The following is a 19198-nucleotide window of genomic DNA, read 5'->3' on the forward strand; positions in this document are numbered from 1 at the left end:
CTCCTCACTTTTAGGCAGCGCTGGCTGCTGAGTGACTATTTTCACATTCATCATCCCATCTGGTTCTCAGGGGAATCCAGGGATACAAGTAGGACAGGAGTTATTTTCATTTTCCAGATGAGGAAATTGAAGTCTAGAGGAGAAAAAGTGATCTCCCCAAATATGCAACAAATAAGAGAAAGCTGATTCTAGAACCAAGGTCTCTAGTCTCTTTCTGATGGTCACTGATGCACTGATACAGTAACAGGCTTACAATAGCCCCACCTTAAGTGCTTAATGCATCCAGCAACAACCCAGTGGAAGTTAACACTTTTGGGGGACCTAACTGAGCTCAAATCAAGTTGCTTCTATCCTGCAGCTCTAACCCTCAACCCATGATGGCACAGCGACATCCTGTGAGATAAATGCCATCTGTGCGGGGCCCAAAGGAACACTCTGCCGCACCCTGGGGCACCACAGGCCCTGCTGACTCAGGAGGAGCATTCCCACAGGTGACCACAGTTGGCTCCAGGCTGTTGCCCTGGGAGACCAGAGAATCAGCAAGCAAAGAGCTGCCTGCCCTGCCTAGCCTCTCCGGGGCAATAGCTTAGCCCCAAAGCTGGCAAGCGCCCACCAGTTGGGTGTGACTCGGCTTGGTGCCCGGTCCTGCAAGCCCATCCAGGTCTCAGTTCCTGGTAACACCCTCCTGCTTCACCCTCTTGCATATGGGAGAAGAGTCATCAGTCTGGCAGCAGCCCAGCTCAGCAGCTGATTGGAACAGGGAACAGTAGGAATCTTCACCAGACCAACCTTTCTTCCATAAATTTACTCAAATATGCAGGAATACATTTAGTGATCTTCTTACTAGCAACCTGGAAAAGATAGTCTGTGAATGTTACTCAGCGAGAATTTCCTGGGCATACAGTCACACAGCCCTGCAATGGGGAGATGGCCATGGCAAGATGCCGTGCAAAAAGGGATGTAAAACTACCAGAGTACTAACTACCTCAATTCAGATTCCAGTTCACCTGGGTGATAACTTTGTGACCCTGGGCACGTTACTAACCTTCTCTGTGCCTCAGTTTTATTGTCTGCAAAATGGGGATGATAGCACCTAGCATACAGATTTATGTAAATTCAATAAGATGGTCACAACTAAAGCGCTTAAAACAGTGCTCTGAATGTAGTTAGCCCTTGATATATATCTTTGTTATTGGAATGATTTTACTTAATTCCTTCAAGAACCCGAAAAGACAGAAATTATTACTACCCTTATTAAGCAAGTTTACCAAGGTCACACTGCTAATAAGAGGCAAACTTAGCACCCTAAACAGGTTTATCTGGATCCAAGCCCCATGCTCTTCTTTACTGCATAAAATAATACAAATACCTCCCAAGAACTCATGGTCTAATATGACATGAGGGAATTAATATTTGTTTTGTGTTATTTAAGTACCAGATGCTTTGCTGGGGCTTTACATCCATTTACCTGAGTAAACAAATAACTCTGGTTCTAATCAACGTGATTAGGGCCTCACCAACTGCCACTGAAAATCAGAAGAGGGCAAGTGCCACAGAACCAGTCTTTCCAGGTCCCTTTATCTCTCTTCTGCCCCATGACATCTCCTGGCTCCCAAAAGTGGCTCATATACGTAACCATAGCTTTTTTCCTTTACACTCTTCTGACTTCACCAAATATCACATCTGTAAGAACAAGCTACACACAAATCAGGGTTTATTCAGATTTCCCTGTTCCCCAACCCCAGCCACCCAGATTTCCAACAATTTGGGGTCAACTGTGCTTTGGTTCCATCCTTAACAACCAGTATGGACTTAAAAATTTTTTTCTTACCCATCTCAGGGAAGCAACTCAATGGGCCAAAATAAACTATAACTATAGATGGTGAATATAAATAATATTGCTCAGGGTGAGATAGTTACACAGCCTCATCAATTTAATGGACATGAATCTGAGCAAAATCCAAGAGATAGTGAAGGATAGGGGAGCCTGGCATGCTGCAATCCAAGGGGTCACAGAGTTGGACACAGATTAGTGACAGAAAAACAACAGGAACAACAAATTAAGTACTCAGAAGACAAGAGATTTCAAGGAAATCTTGTCTTCACGAAAACCTAAAAATGTAGATTTGAACAAACATATTTATGCAGATGGTCATTGCAGCCATGAAATTAAAAGACGCTTACTCTTTGGAAGGAAAGTTATGACCAACCTAGACAGAATATTCAAAAGTAGAGAGATTACTTTGCCAACAAAGGTCTGTCTAGTCAAGGCTATGGTTTTTCCAGTGTTCATGTATGGATGTGAAGAGTTGGACTGTGAAGAAAGCTGAGTGCTGAAGAATTGATGTTTTTGAACTGTGGTGCTGGAGAAGACTCTTGAGAGTCCCTTGGACTGTAAGGAGATCCATCTAGTCCATCCTAAAGGAAACCAGTCCTGGGCGCTCATTGGAAGGACTGATGCTGAGGCTGAAACTCCAATACTTTGGCCACCTCATGCAAAGAGTTGACTCATTGGAAAAGACCTTGATGCTGGGAGGGATTGGGGGCAGGAGGAGAAGGGGACAACCGAGGATGAGATGGCTGGATGGCATCACTGACTCGATGCACATGAGTTTGGGTAAACTGCGGGAGTTGGTGATGGACAGGGAGGCCTGGTGTGCTGTGGTTCATGGGGTCGCAAAGAGTCGGACATGACTGAGTGACTGAACTGACCGACTGATTTATGAAGACTGGAGAAATCCATTTGAATTCTTCCTTATAAAAATATTGGGGAAGCAATAAAGTGCATACATATATATGCAGATACACAGGTGTCAAACCACCAAAAGGAAGAAATTCAACAAAATATTAACAGCAGCTACCTCTGGAGCATGGGTTAATGGTAACTTTACTTCCTTTTTTATACATTTCTATATTTACAAGTTATATTTTGTGGGTCTATGTTACTTTTAGAATCTAGAAAAATACCAAAATGATTATTTCAGTTTTAAATTTGTGCAAGCTTAAACACATATGTTCATACTAGCGATTAGTATTTTAAACTTGTGAAAAAGTCTAAAACATCAACAATGATAGGAAAAGAATCAAGAATAAGAAGAATCAAGAAATGAGTTAATGAATAAAAGATTAGTATACATTTTATATTTATAAATGAGCTCAAATTTTGCAACAAAGTACTAACGATACATCAGCAACAGACTCTGGCTATTTGTATCCATTTACAAAAGGTATAATCATACAAATTTACCTCTAGTTGTAAGCAATGGTGTTTAATCTTGAGAAAGAAAAGTCACAGATTCATTTGAGAATCAGAAAAGAGCTGCAAATAATAAACTTTACCCATAATGAGGATAGAGACACACACACACACACACACAAGTTGAAATGTACATTTCCAAGCTTCCTGGTCCCTGAAGCTCATCCACGTCTCCCCACAGAGCCCATGAAACATAGGTCAAACGATTCTGTTTCAAAATCTTTCTTTCCCAATCTGCCCTTAGATTTTTATTAAAAATCATTTCAAGCATAGAAAAAGTTGAAAGAACAATGAACATCCACATACCTTATACCTAGACTTAGCAATTAACATTTTTGTGGTATTAGGCTTATCTATGTACATTTTCATTGAAATATTGGAAACTGTCAACATTAGTAACACTCATAAATTACTTCAGCTTGTGCTCTTTAAGAATAAAGATGTTCTTCGTCACAAGTGTATTATACCTAAGAGTATTAGCAATATGTGTGCATGCTAAGTCACTTCGTCATGTCCAGTTGTTTGTGACCCTATGGGCGGTAGCCTGCCAGGCTCCTCTGTGCATGGGACTCTCCAGACAAGAATACTGGAGGGGTTGCCATGCCTTCCTCCAGGGGATCTTCCCAACCCAGCCAGGGATCAAAGCCGTATCTCCTGCGGCTTCTGTATTGCAGGCAGATTCTTTACCAGGGAAGCCCATTAACAATAATTCCATAATATCTATTACCAAGAGCCTTTTTAATATAGTAAACAATCATGAAGAAGGTAAAGTCCCAGGAAAGTATAAAGACCAGCAAGTGATAGTCTGCAGAGATTATAAAAACTCTGTCCCAAGAAGAGAAATGAGCAAAACTTCTCTTATTCCCACAATGACTTGGGGTAGTACCTGCCCTCCTCCACCACACCAGGCTCTGGCAGATCATTTGACCCAAGGCCTTGGAGTGAAGGAGAAGACCTCTGTGGGGCGGCTGCCTTGGCCAGTGAGGTCACCCACCAGGGCCGACATGCTCTGACCTAGGCTGGGAGGCAGACACAAACGCTCCTCTTTTCTGTGTCCACCACAGAGAAAGACGATGACCTATTTCATGGTGTCCAGCTCCTCACCTCCCAGCAATGTAACCATCAAAAATCCCAACTAACTCACAGGCTTCAGCTTTCTCTCATTTTCCTGCCCACTCCCCCAAACCTCTAGACAACCAACAGGGTTGGCTGAACTCAGCCAGACCAAATAGATCCAGGTGGGCCAGTATTAATCCTCTCCATTCAGACTGGACTTGCTTTTTCAACCTGATGGCTTTTTATAGTGATTTCTAGATGCCAGAAAATTGTAGAGTTCAAAAGTTAAAAAAAAAAACAAAAACCCTCCATCTCTGTTCCACTCATAAGAGCCCCTCAACCCTGAACTAAGCTCCTTAAGAAAAACAACCCTCTCCTTTTCAAATCTGTATCCTCTGTATGGTGGGTTGAATGGTGGCCTTCAAAAGACATAACCATGTGCTAACCCACCAGTACTGATGAGTGTGACCTTATTTGGAAAAGAAAGCCTCTGCAAATATAAGTAAAGATAGATCAGCCTGGATTATTCATGTGGCTGGACCCTAAATCCAATGACAAGTGTCATTATAAGAAACACAAGGAAGAGAAAGGCACTTAGGAGGGAAAAGTCACATGAAGCTGGAGGCAGAGATTGGAGTGATACTGCCACAAGCCGAAGAATGCAAGGATCACCAGAAGCTGGGTAACACAAGAAAGATTCTCCTCTAGAGCCTTTAAAGGGAGTGAAGCTCTGACAACGCCTTGACTTCAAACTTTTGGCTTCCACAAGTATGAAGGAATAAATGCTGTTGCTTAAAGCCCCCAATTCTACGGTAACTTGTTATAGCAGCCCTAGGGAAACAATATACCCTGGTAGCCCTGTCCCTGATAGACAGTTCGAATAAAACATTTTGTTGAAGAACTGGAAAAGCTGAGGATGTAGCTTTATAACTTTTTTCATACTCTACTGAGAAGGAACCATCTCTGAAGGCCACTGGTCTCTGGCTAACAAAGACCAAAGCTTCGTTATTCTGGTGTCCACTGAACAATTTGTCCCTTTAATGAGGTGTTTCAATTTCACTTTATATTCATTGTTCTGCCCTCCTTGATTTTACTGTAAGTGACTGAACTGACTTCTGATGTATTGCCAGCACACCATAAATTATGAGCCTCTTTCTTTAAGGTTGGGGAGGGAAGGAACTCTATTTCCCTGTTCAGTTATTTCAGGCAAGGGTGGGAGCGGGTTTTCTGTGCCAGCAGCATCCTCATTGTGATTCAGGATGTGCGGCCAAAGGCAAACAGTTCCTCTTCAAATTCAATCAAATAGGAAGGAGCAAAGGGCCAAACAAGAAAAGCCGGGTTCTCTTTGTGTGCACAGCCAAGGGGTCCTGGGAAGCTCACGGGGATTTCACCCTATCTTGGGCTTAGCACGACTGAACTTAAATGGTACTCAGGAAACTTCTGTATATATTCAGAACAAGTTTCCAGTGCCTCCTTACAGAATCACAATCTGGATAATCCCAAATCTACTGCAGTGGAAGTTATTTGCAAGCTATAAGGACACAGGCTAACCAGAATTAAAATCTTTCTTTTTTATCTCTTCACCTTGGAAAAAATTCTGCATGCAACTTCCATGTTGTTAATTGTGTCTCATAAGAACCAAACGATGGCTTCTGTGGCATTCTACTTGTTGATACATGGTGCAACTCAAAACTGTGTTTTTTTCACTCATTAAGTCATGATCCTTTCAAGGATTGAGAAATCAGTTTCATGAGTGGTGCCAGCACTTTTGCTCAAACGAAACAGATGACAGTAGAAAATATCAGCATGTAGCTTGCATAGTAAGCATAAGTACTGTCCCATGGAATATTGCTTCATTTCATATGTATGTATATGTTACTCGTTTGTGAGAGAAGAGGTACTCTATGCTGTGAGTCATAATCCAAAAAAAGAATGGAAGCTACTGTCTTAGAGGGTCTGCTGCACCAAAGGAGAAAGCACTCTCTCCCTTTGTCCACATCCCAGTTCTGTTCGCAGATGGGAATTTAAGAGAACAATTCATCACATAGCCCATGCAAGAGAAGCGTCCATTCCCCTGTTGCTGTGCCTTTCTCCTGTTCAAGCTCCATCACGCCGGAAGCCCAGCCCCCTGCTCTTGAGTCTTTATTTCTACACCTTGATAGCTTACCTGGCTCAATTCCATCTTCCTGGGGCCCCCTCTTCCTCCCTGTAGCCCCAGAAACTCCATAGATTTTCACGATTCTTCTGAGATAGACTCAAACATGGAGATCCTGAAGTCTTTGAGGAGAAAAGGGAACCACCTTGACTCCTTCACTAACCATCCCTTTGTCTTTCTATCCCAGTATGTCCAACTCCCTCTTTTGCCGTTTTGCCAGAAGATGGTCTCTCTGGCCTCCAGTAGAGATTCTCTCTCCCTCACGCATTTGCCGACTCTCCTAGCTTCAAGGTCCAGTCCTTTGGCTGATGTCCCAACACGTGCCTTGTTCCCCGCCTCATGGATCCGCAACAGGCTTTCTGATCACACATAAAGATGGTAACTAGAGCTTGCTGATCACATGAGATTAAGAACTACAACTAACTAGGTTAGCCGAGCAGTACAGACTGGAATGGGCACTTCGGCATCAGCAGAACTGGGTCCAAGTTCTGGTGTTGTTGCTTTTCTGGCTGTTGATCTAGAGCAAATTGCTTAACTTCTCTAAGCCTGCAAAATCAGGATCATACTAACACCTATCTCAATGGAGTTGTTGAAGCTTGTTTTATTTCTTAAAGGTTGACTGAAGTTTCTGTGATGAATTCCTGTTATGCCTCTTATGAACGGACTTCAAAAAACAGTCTTTATTCTTTTAATGCTTTTAGGAATCTATATTACCTCGGGAAAATGTAAAAAACAGAGACTTTATAAAAAATACATATTATCAAAGGAGTTAAGCCATTCCCAACACGTTACAATTACAGTAAGTAAAAAGAAAGACACAAAGAAGGAAAGAAGGCAGAGAAAGAAAATTCTCTGTATGGTCCAACTTCCTGTGACTATACCACAGGGATCTTCTTACGTTAACACCAGACCAAACTCATCTTTCTGCCAGCAGCATCCTCTGGTTTGATGGATCTGTAAATCTATTTCAGCACAAAAAAATCCACTTAATGGAAAGCAAGTGTGTTGAGGAAAAAGCTGCACTCACATTCTCTTGTGCATTCTTTATACAACGAAGAAATGATTCAATTACTCAAAATAACCAAAGGAAGTGCCCTTTGCATCTGGAATTGGTCTTTCTTCCTAGGTGACATGGATGATGTGGCATAAGAAATATGCAGTTGATTTTAAAATGGTTTTTAAAACCTTCAATAATGCATCTGCAGCACACCAACAGGAAAAATATGAACACTTCATTTTTTTAATGATCAAAAACATAAACAGATAATTCAGAGAAGAAACAATGTTTCTCACAAATAAATAAAAATGTTAAGCTCACTAATGGTCAAAGAAATATGGAAAGGCAAAATTGAAACTTATCTGTATTAATCAAATGTGTAAATGTTGAAAAAGATAATTAATGTTAGTCTAGGAATAATAAACTGTGGAAAATTCTGAAAGAGATGGGAATACCAGACCACCTGACCTGCCTCTTGAGAAACCTGTATGCAGGTCAGGAAGCGATAGTTAGAACTGGACATGGAACAACAGACTGGTTCCAAATAGGAAAAGGAGTACATCAAGCCTGTATATTGTCACTCTGCTTATTTAACTTCTATGCAGAGTACATCATGAGAAACTCTGGACTGGAAGAAGCACAAGCTGGAATCAAGATTGCCAGGAAAAATATCAATAACCTCAGATATGCAGATGACACCACCCTTATGGCAGAAAGTGAAGAGGAACTAAAAAGCCTCTTGATGAAAGTGAAAGAGGTGAGTGAAAAAGTTGGCTTAAAGCTCAACATTCAGAAAACGAAGATCATGGCATCTGGTCCCATCACTTCATGGCAAATAGATGGGGAAACAGTGGAAACAGTGGCTGATTTCATTTTGGGGGGCTCCAAAATCACTGCAGATGGTGACTGCAGCCATGAAATTAAAAGACGCTTACTCCTTGGAAGGAAAGTTATGACCAACCTAGACAGCATATTCAAAAGCAGAGACATTACTTTGCCAACAAAAGCCTGTCTAGTCAAGGCTATGGTTTTTCCAGTGGTCATGTATGGATGTGAGAGTTGGACCGTGAAGAAAGCTGAGCGCCGAAGAATTGATGCTTTTGAACTGTGGTGTTGGAGAAGACTCTTGAGAGTCTCTTGGACTGCAAGGAGATCCAACCAGTCCATTCTAAAGGAGATCAGCCCCGGGATTTCTTTCGAAGGAATGATGCTAAAGCTGAAACTCCAATACTTTGGCCACCTCATGCGAAGAGTTGGCTCACTGGAAAAGACTCTGATGCTGGGAGGGATTGGGGGCAGGAGGAGAAGGGGATGACAGAGGATGAGATGGCTGGATGCCACCACCAACTTGATGGACATGAGTCTGAGTGAAGTCCGGGAGTTGGTGATGGACAGGGAGGCCTGGTGTGCTGTGATTCATGGGGTCGCAAAGAGTCGGACACGACTGAGCGACTGAACTGAACTGAGGAATAATAAACCGGGCATTCTTCTTTGCTGATGGGATAGAAAAGAGAACTTTCTGACAGCAATCTGGCAATATAAACCAATAACTTTAGAAGTTCTGTACACTTTAAATAGTAATTTAAATTCCATGACTACATTGAAGAGAAATAATCAGAGATGTAGACATGCAGACATGTAGACATAGATGCAAAAAAAATTCTCATTACAATAATGTTTGTAATAGTTAAAAACTTGACAGCAGCCTGTGTCTAATAAGAAAATTGAGAACTTAGATGACTCATCAATATAACATAATATTATACAGCATCATGCTTTCAAAATGTATAATGGCATGGGAAAAAATGAAGTGTAAAACTTTACACATAGATGGTTCCTTATTAGATAAAGACATAGATAAAAGAAAGTTCAAATAAAATGTACTAAAATATTAATTAATTAATTAATGGCTTTCCTAGTAGCTCAGTTGGTTAAGAATCCACCTGCAATGCAGGAGGCCCGGTTTGATTCCTGAGTCAGGAAGATCCTCTGGAGAAGGGATAGGCTATCCACTCACTATCCTTGGGCTTCCCTGGTGGCTCGGCTGGTAAAGAATCCACCTCCAATGCGGGAGACCTGGGTTCAATCCCTGGGTTGGGAGGATCCCCTGGAGAAGGGAATGGCTACCCACTCCAGTATTTTCGCCTGGAGAATTCTATGGACTGTAGAGTCCTTGGGATCACAAAGAGTTGGACACCACTGAGTGACTTTCATTTCACTTCAAAATATTAATAAAAGTTATCACTGGATGGTAGGATTATAAGCAAATTTATATTTTATATATTTCCAAACTTTTAAAACTAGGTACGTTTCACTTTTATTATTATGTGCTTCACTCACTGCTGTGATATAGCAGAGCTGTAGCAGGGGAGTGGGCCGGGAGAGGGAGCTGACTGAGCATGGACATTTAGCTGGCGACTCCAATGTGCTGGATGGTGGGAGGACGCATGTATCCCAAGTCATCCCATTCCTTAAAGGGCTCAACACATATAAAGATGCACAGTCTGAAAACATGAATTAAGCAATAAAGGATTATGACCAGAGCAAAGCCTTTTACAGGTAAGTACTCAGTAGAATATTTCACTTTAGTAACAGACAAACATAACAAGCAGTAAATGCTATGAACAGGAATCCTGTGGCCTGCAGAAGAGAAAAGAACACAGTAAGGGAAGACGCGGTGGGAAGTGTGGGGGCTGCTTCTTGCCCTGGAACTCCACGAAGGGCCACTGTGCTAGCGTGGAGAAAGAGGAGGGGTGATCTGTAGGAGAGATGGGCGTTTCTCCTGGCAACCAGAGATAAGACCCAGACCCTCATTGGTCTGGCAGTTTCTATCTGGTCCTTTCAGTCATGTTAGAGCCTCCCTAAGTGTTCATCTGTTTCCTGGATCAGAAAGGGACAAACGGAGGCCCAGGACTTCTGGATATTCAGCCAATGGTCATCACTGTACAAGCCAGGGCGATGTCTTCTGCGTGTCCATGTCTCGGTTGTGGTTTAACTGAGTGCTGATTAGGGTGGGTCCTGAGAAACGCTTTATGGGCACCACACTTTACAGTGTAGCCAGCACTTCCAACAGAGTCTTTCCCTTAATCTCCCACTGGCCTTTGTATGGGTCTCAGTTTACAGCTAAGGAAACAGAGGCTCACTGAGGTGAAAGGATCTGTGTAAGCCCAGAGCTAGCTAGTGATAAAACCAGGGCTTCAGTTTAGCCCGGTGCTTTCCCCCTGTAATATAGGACTAAGTTGTGATAACATTCCTGGAGAAATACTCTTCCCCAGAAAGTGCTGACTATCTCTTTCCCCTTGTATGAAATCAAAGAAACCCAATGCTGGTCAGCATCTTCTCTGCTTCTTCAAGTCCTACGTGCATCAGCACTGGGGGCCCCAGGAAGTAACACAAATAAAATGTAAGGTATGGTCATTGAAGATTCCAAAGCGAGTGGTGAGAATCCACTCTCTGCTTATGTTTCGCGGGCAGATAGGAATGCTTCCTGAGGGATTCCTCCCTGCTTCCATCAAAATCCCACAGCGATCTGTGAACCTGAAAAGACTGAGAATTACTGAAAGATCACTGCAACAGAACCAGGGTAGGATTATATAAATCCTCAATACAGCTCTGAGATTCCTCGTCACCACAGAAAAATCAACAAAATAATGATAGGGCAAGGACTTTCTACTGCAGATAACTGCTTCATCCCCAAACTGGGAACAATCACACACACACACACACACACATTCTAAGACAAACCAAAAGCCTAAACAGAACAGGCCTCTCATTCTGTCAACCTAGTGAAGTTACAAGGCAAGGACTGGTCAAGAGTCAAAGGCAGTACTTTTTCAGTAGAGGGGTTGAACTGTTTGGGTGAGACTTAGGAATCCAGAGCAATACAAAGTCACAAGAATTCATAAGGCTGTCCAAGACACTGTAAATACTCACAGATGGAAAACCTGAAGCCAGGAGGAAAAGGGACTTAGCCCAAATATATTTGGAAACCTATATCTTAGTATCTACACCAACATGCCAGAGGTATTCATCAAGTGTTGCCCCTCAAAAGGTCCCACATGATTGATCCATTTTCATAAACATAAATAGATTTCACATTAACACTCAAACGATGCACTAGCTAGAAAGCTGAGATAGAGTTTAATGTCTTAGCCATATGAAGGCTCTGCCTTTCAGGCTTGGTTTATTTTACTCTGTTAATACACCTACGGCACTTTCTTTCAGAGCTAGTGCGGTGGGAAGGACCCGCATCCTTCCGGGATCTATTTTTCCAAATCTAAAATTAACAAGATCCTAGTAAGTAAAGGAGTTTGTTAGTAGAACTGGATGTTGGGGTTTTGAGGGACTTGGGTTTTTTTTTTTGGTCTTATTTTTTTTCTTAAACCAGGCATTCTCTTTTTTTTCATTTTATTTAGCCCTGGAGAAAAAGAAGTTAAAACACATTCCTGGCAAAACCACAAAGCTGAACCACAAAACCTCTTCGAAGACCTAAATCCCTCCTCTGCGTTGCTTAGTCTGAACTAGTTGATTGGTTTAGCGTGAAGGAGTTCTTTCCTCTGGGCCCTTTGAAATAGCCATAATGAACACTTCCGCGAGGTTTATGAGACAATGGTATCCCGTACAGCAGGACTCAGCACACTCTGTCCTGCGGGGGATTCGCTGTTGCAACAGAAACCATATGACTGGCAAAGCCAAAGCTATGTACCCCCGGCCCCTTGCAGAAGTTTGCCAGCCCCTCCGCGCCCTCTCACTGCCATCACCAGCACCGCTCACCAAGAAGCAGCGTTGAGTTTTGAGAGTCACCTGGGTCTCAGACAAAAAAGGACTTGAGATTTCTTCTGTAGTACTGCCTGCAAAGGATACCAATTTATCGAAGTCGGGGGTAGGGGCCCGCTGTAGGGACAAGGGTTAGAAAGGGGACCAAAAAAAAAAAAAAATGAGGCAGAGAAAAACTCCCAGAGTCAGAGCACTCGCACCAGGTAAGATGCTGTGACTTGCTTCTCCGTCCTCTCCCCTCCTAACTTCCCTCCCCTTCCCTTCCCTGAGTCTCTGAGATAGGAGCTTGCTCCAGCTCGAAGAGGCAATTGCTTTTGGCTGGTCCCAGGTCCCTCTGCAGTGACATCACATTGGTAGTAAGGATCAGCCCATAATAGGGATATTTATACTACAAAAATCAGCAGAGGCTACAAATGCGAGCAACCCCCCACTCCCAGCCCCCATCTCCCCAAGAACTATTATTAAACCTTCGCCAGCATAAGTATGTATTGACATATATCATTTTACATAAATGGCAACGAGCGAGCGTTGTGAGGGATGCTGGGGTCCACGCCCATCCCAGCCTCCACCCCAGCCCCCACCTGAAGGAGTGTTGGCTGCTGACAGCTCACAGCTAATTCTCTCTCTCCAGGAACTGCCTGAAGCTGAAGGGAATTGTAAAACCCCAGGTCTGCCCTCTTCCCTGGGGCATCCTCTCTGCAACTATTGGGATGAAAAAGCCAGATTCATCTCAACTCAGAAAAATTCCAGCTCCAAATATCCTCCCTTGGGTTGACCGGAGGCCTCTGTTGCAACTGCCTCAGGAAGAGAGAGACAGAGACAGACATAGACAGGGACAGAGGGACTGCAAGGCCCAGTAGCCCACCACCAAACTCTTCTCTCCTTCATCTTCTCCTGTCTTGAGTTATGTGCTTCAGTTCATTTGATTAAGGTTCTTTCTAAAATAGTTTTCTCAGACTGTTGCCTGGATATCTGGGTGATACTTTTTTTTTTTTAACCTTGACCAGCAAGAAGTATTTTGTCTGGCTCTACTATTTTTTAAATGTCTTAGGTTCCCCTTACTGTTAGCAGAAGCATGACACCCATCTCTTTCCTTTTTCTTTGTAATTAATGTTTTCTTCTTTATATTGAAGAGGGCAAGAGGTTCTCTTTACACCTCTTTACACCTGCTGTTCAAGAATTTTATCTGGATGAGCTTAGGTATTTGTATGTGGCTTTCAGTCCTAATGACCCCATCAGTTCTTTTTAAACCTCAGACAGAAGTCTTTTTCACTTGGGGAACTTATCATCTTTTTGTCTATCATCATTTGTCTAATTATTCCACTTCCTTCATCTGTTTTTTTCCTCCTCCCAGATTCCCTATTACTGACATCTTAGGTCTCCTGGGTCCAGCCTCCAGGTTTCTGATTTTGCCCTCATGATTTCCATCTTTGTATTTTTGTTCTAGGTTTAGGATGCTTTTGCATTGATCTATCAAGTGAATCTTCTGATTTATTTCATCAAGTTGGAGTTTAGTTAAAAATATGTTTAGCTCCAAGAAGTCTTTGTTTTCCTTGTTACTTCTGCTCAGGTTGATATTCTAGCTCTTCAGTGGGTTCTCCCTCACTGCTCACTGAGCCCTCTTAGGTAAAGAGTTATTTGTTTTCTACCCATTCTTTGAAGCTGAGGGCCAGCTCTGTGAATTCCTTAAGTGACAGTAGTCTTATAAGTAGTAGCTGCATATAGAGAGTCAGTCTCAATCATGGTACCAGAAGGGAGCAAGTCTCTCAGCTCTGCTGTCTCCCCAGGTTCAGCTTATCTTCAGCAACTTGAGGGGAGGGAGCCCTGTGATGAGAGCTGATCCAGTCCAGGACCTACTGTAATTACAGCCTCATCCCCAAGCTCTCCATCCACTGGCTCACAGAGAAGAAAGCCCTGCCCTGGCTGCCCTCCCCAAGTCTCTAACACCATCTCACTTGACCTTGCTCCTCCAGACTCTGCCCCTATCATCCCCAATGGTTAACTCACCAGGAGAACCACTCTCCAGGTTGGAGCTCAGAGTCAAGGGCAGCCAGGGTACCATCGTATGAAAGTCTCCATCTCATGTCTTAACATTAACACAAGAGAAATTTGATCTGTTGTCCCTGGCAAGTGTTTCATTTACTTGTAAGATGATTAAACTCTTTGTTCGCAACAGATTTCTTTGGGGGAAGTCCTTCAAAGTTATATGCATTAATTAAATATTTTTGAATAATTTTGGATTCACTTTAAAATTGGGGCTTCCTTAATGGCTCAGACAGTAAAGAATCTGCCTGCAATGTGGGAGACCAAGGTTTGATCTCTGGGTTCGGAAGATCCCCTGGAGAAGGGAATGGCTACCCACTGTAGTATTCTTACCTGGAGAATTCCATGGACAGAGGTGCTTGGTGGGCTACAATCCATGGGATCGCAAAGAGTCGGACTTGACTGAGTGACTAACACTTTCACTTTCACTTTAAAATTATGCTCATTGGTCAATAACCGAGTGAAAAGGGCAAATTGCAAAGTATGTATATATCTGTACATATGTATGTGTATATCTCCATCATCCACAAAAATACACCCAGAAAAGAAGCTTGCAAGGACAAACTAAATTGTTGTCTCTAAGTGATAAATTTATAATTTTTATTATTTTCTTTTTTCTTACATAGATTGTCTAATATTTCTTGCTTATGAAATGTAAAAGAATTATTCTGTGCAATTGTTAATTCAGCAAAATGCATTATAAAACATTGTTTGATTCTTACAAGCATTTTGAGAGAGTGTGAGGAGATGGCAAACATTCCTTGGCCTCTCCACCTCCATGTCTGTACAATGAAAGCCCATCTTGAGAAGTCCATGTTCTCAGAATACTGATTTACCACTAGTAACCTGTATGGGCAAAGAGCTTCTTAGAACTTCTTATCCAGAGTTAACCAGGATAGTGCCCACCTAAGACGCACCCAGGTCAGGAATGGGGTTCGGAAGCAAAGTTCAGCCACCCCTGATTTCCCTGGTCTCCTTGGTTACCTAGTTCTCAGCCCAGTGGACTGGGCAGACTCTCAGGGTAGAGCCATTTCCATAGAATTGCTGGATCTCCAGCACAATCTCGAGTCAGGAAGATTGCCTGACACTTAATGGCCGCTCAGTAAACACTGGTTGAATGAATGAATGATTGCACGGCCTCTCAGCTCACTTGATAATATAACACATGTCAACAGATGGCACTGCTTGCTTTGGGCCATCTTTGAACTCACAACTCCATCTAATTGCGAGTCCACAATTTGAGATGTATGGAAAGATTTCAGCTCAACAAATGGAGCTCACACTTAGATTTGTTGGAAAGATTTCAGCTCCTGTTGGTCCATACAGGAGGCTTCTTTCAATGAGTTAACTTCGGATTCCGTGTTGGCTATGAAGAGAAACCAGATGTCCTCCAAGTATCCTTCTAATTCAACCTCTATGGCAAATGCATTTCCTGGTTAAACCTTATGCAAATTTATTCCCCAAATAGTCTTCAACCCTGAAGTCATGCCGATGCCTATTAAAACTCTCCTTTGAGGCAGCCAAATATGATTCAAGGGAAAGGTTGGGTGTGTTCTCACAACCACTAGGAGAGCAACAGGACTCCTTTAGAAAGCCTCCTTTGGCCTCCTGGCCTGGGATCAGTGAAGGACAGTCTTATGGAACTGTGACCCTGGTCCTTCCCACAGGCATCTGACAGGCGCCATCACCAGAAAGACAGCACTGTAGGAGAGGTGATGTTTACAACAACAGACACAGCCTGGGCACCAGTCAGTTAGGAGTGATGGGGCACTGGAGATGGGGGCGTAGAACAGGATCTGCAGTCTCTCTGCATTTGGCTGCTGGATCTTGGGGAGGTCCTGGAGTAGGGGCCTGGATGGCCAGTGTGCTAGGGGAGCTCTTAGGAAGTTAAGAGCAGTAGCTACTTAATAACTGGGACAGAGGCTTTCAATAGTGTTAGAACCAGGATGGCCATACTAGAATGGTCTGCTCAAAAACTGTTTCTGAACAAGGCTGACCCTCTGGCAGAGGCTGCAACCCCATTGCTCCAAGCCACATTTTATAGACTTCTTTTATTAGTCTCTCATGTAACCCATAGCCACATCATAAAACTAAACACCCCATTCTGTACATCAAGTGCACTGGCTTCTTGAGCCCTGATTAGCACTGGGCTTTTCCCTCTGAGGGTTGTATTACAGTAACATTATAACTGACAGAAACAGAATCTTTGCTGGGAGCAGTCAGGTCCTTCAGACTGACTGAGCTTATGCCGTCGTCTCAGTGTCATGGAGTGTCACCCTTTCTCTGAAGTCCTTTTGCTAGCTTTCCATCATTCTCTCTCTGCATCTTTCCTTCCTACCCCTTTCTCTCCCTCCCCAGGGGTCCCCTTCTCCTTCCCAAGCTCCTTTCATCTCTTTCGATGACCAACAGCCGTGAAGGCTTAAATATTTGCCCGGAGTCACTGGACAGGATAGCCCCAACTCACCTCTGAGAATAAATTTAGCCTGTGGGTGATATCCCAGATGGAGAGGTTATCTTTAGCCTGGCAGAGGATAGGAGTCAGTCTGGGCCATGAAATGAAACAGCAGAGGGGAACGGAGGAGGCAGGTCGGGGAGGGAGGAACGGAAACTAATCCTCAAGAGTGGACAATAGAGAAGCTCAAGTGTACTCAGGCGGTGGAGGACGAAAAGGTGAAAAGTCATAGTACACTTCCTGAAACATGAGGCTCTTCCGGGAACACCCTGGAATAATGGTCTGTTTCATTCCATCCATGAACTAGGAACCATTTTAATAGCAGAAAATATGGTTACATTATGGGCAGGCAGTATAAAACCACAAGCACATATGTTCTTTAGGAAAAGCAACAAACGCAGCAGGATCGGTGGTTTCCAAGATTTCCCATTCATATCTGTTTACTACTTGTTCATTAGTTTTGTTGCCTGCAGGTGCTAAAGGTTTAAGATGTAAGAAAAATGTATGGAAAAAAAATTACATGGAGAAATTGCATTACCTGAATTAGGGAAAAGGCCACTATTATTCAATTTTAAAGGTAGGACATCTCGGTCTACTTCAGGAATACCAAGCGCTCAGCTTGGAAAGAATTAGGACCCCTCCCTATTCCTAAATGATTCTAGAAAGACTGCAAACTTTTACCTAGGGTGACTGAAATAACTTTCCTTCCTATCATCCTGATGTAAGAAATCCTCCCTTGTCATTCTCTAAAATGATATCCACAGCCTCTTGTCTGGCCTTCCTTATAGAACAATTAGCAGAATCTTTCATCAGAACCACCGAGCACTTGCTAGCTATTATTAGGGGAAATCTAGGCTCTTGTTTGCAGACGAATTGCAGCGTGACATGTCTGAGCACGTCTGACAGCTGCATGAAGGACAGAAGGGCCTCTGGGGAAGAGCGCATTCTGGGACAAAGGAGACCTGAGGGGCCCCGGGTGGACCCTGGAGGGTAGTCTTGTTCATAGGATGCAATTTATCCCAAGCATCCCTTGGCTAAACATGCTTACCACTCATATCTGAGTTTTATCAAGAGCAGCAGGACCGTAGGAAAAATGGAAAAGACCATTTTGTTGGAGTTTTGCGGGGCCAGACAGTGGAGTTTTGGGGCCATGCTACTGGAATATCACGCAGAAGGGAGAGGGGTGAATAACCTTCTTCTTCATTCCCCAGAAATCTGGCTGCAGAGTACCTAGGGACTGCCAGTGGAGAAGGCCTGGGTGCTCCTAGAACAACTCAGAGAGGCTGTGCCAGGGGCTGGAGACCTCATGCCCTAGACACCTTAGGGTACAGTGCCACTGAGAGAGCACACTCAGCCAGTGAGGTCTGGGGCACTCAGCTTCGTTTACCAGGTACTCAAATAATTAAGCCACCTTTTGTCCTTTCCTTCTCTAGATTAAATGATGCCAGTTCTGTCAACCAGTCTATTGGTATCTTTATTTTAATGTCATACAAGTGCATTTTGGTCCTCCTTATTTAACCAGAAGTGACCTTATTCACGGGTTTCCCAGGTGGTACAGTGGTAAAGAATCCTCCTGCCAATGCCGGAGACGCAGGTTCAATCCTTGGGTCCGGAAGATCCCCTGGAGGAGGGCATAGCAACCCACTCCAATATTCTTGCCTGCAGAATCCCATGGACAGAGGAGCCTGGTGGACTACAGAGGAGGGGGTCACAAAGAGTCAGACACGACTGAGCGGCTAACACAAATGTGTGAGATTAGTTCTCTGGTTCTCAAGGTCAATGCACATTAACTTTCTATTCCAGAACATAAACAACCATAACCATATCACCATCACCTGCAAATGCACTGAGTATGTCCACCATAACTTTACTGTCATCATAAAATAATACAAAAATATTGTGTATATGTGTACAGAGCATCTCTAGGAAAAGAAACTCTTAATGATGGCTGCTCCTGGGGAGGGAGATGATGAGTTAAGGAGTTTCTGTTGGAGGGAAAATTTTCACTGTATACCTTTTTGAGTCACTTCAATGTTAAATTGTGTGCATGTATTATTTTTCCAATTAACATTTAAAAACCTGGTTCTATACAAACAGAAATACAACAAAGAACAAGACACAGCTCTGACCCCTTTAGCAGTGGTGCTGACAGGTACCCGTAGTTGATTCCTTATCCTTTGGAGTCAAATGTCCACCACCATGCCACTGGTCCATGGAATGCCTCATTGAAACCAACACGGATTAGGCAATGTAGCGCCCTGCTCCAGTCCCTCACAGCCCTTTCCCCATAACTGGGGCAACAAGACTAACCTCCTGCTATGCCCAGGCCCCAGGACTAATCCTACTCCCAGTCTGGAGGGATTTTAAGGGACTCTGGGCTTGGGTAACTCTACCTTTGTGTTCCTTTGGCAGAGTTGGTCCAGACTTTCTCTGGAGGGATATATATCATTCTATTTTTAGCTT

Source organism: Oryx dammah, unplaced genomic scaffold (genome assembly GCF_014754425.2).
Source record: "Oryx dammah isolate SB20612 unplaced genomic scaffold, SCBI_Odam_1.1 HiC_scaffold_2, whole genome shotgun sequence".
NCBI classification, from domain to species: domain Eukaryota; kingdom Metazoa; phylum Chordata; class Mammalia; order Artiodactyla; family Bovidae; genus Oryx; species Oryx dammah.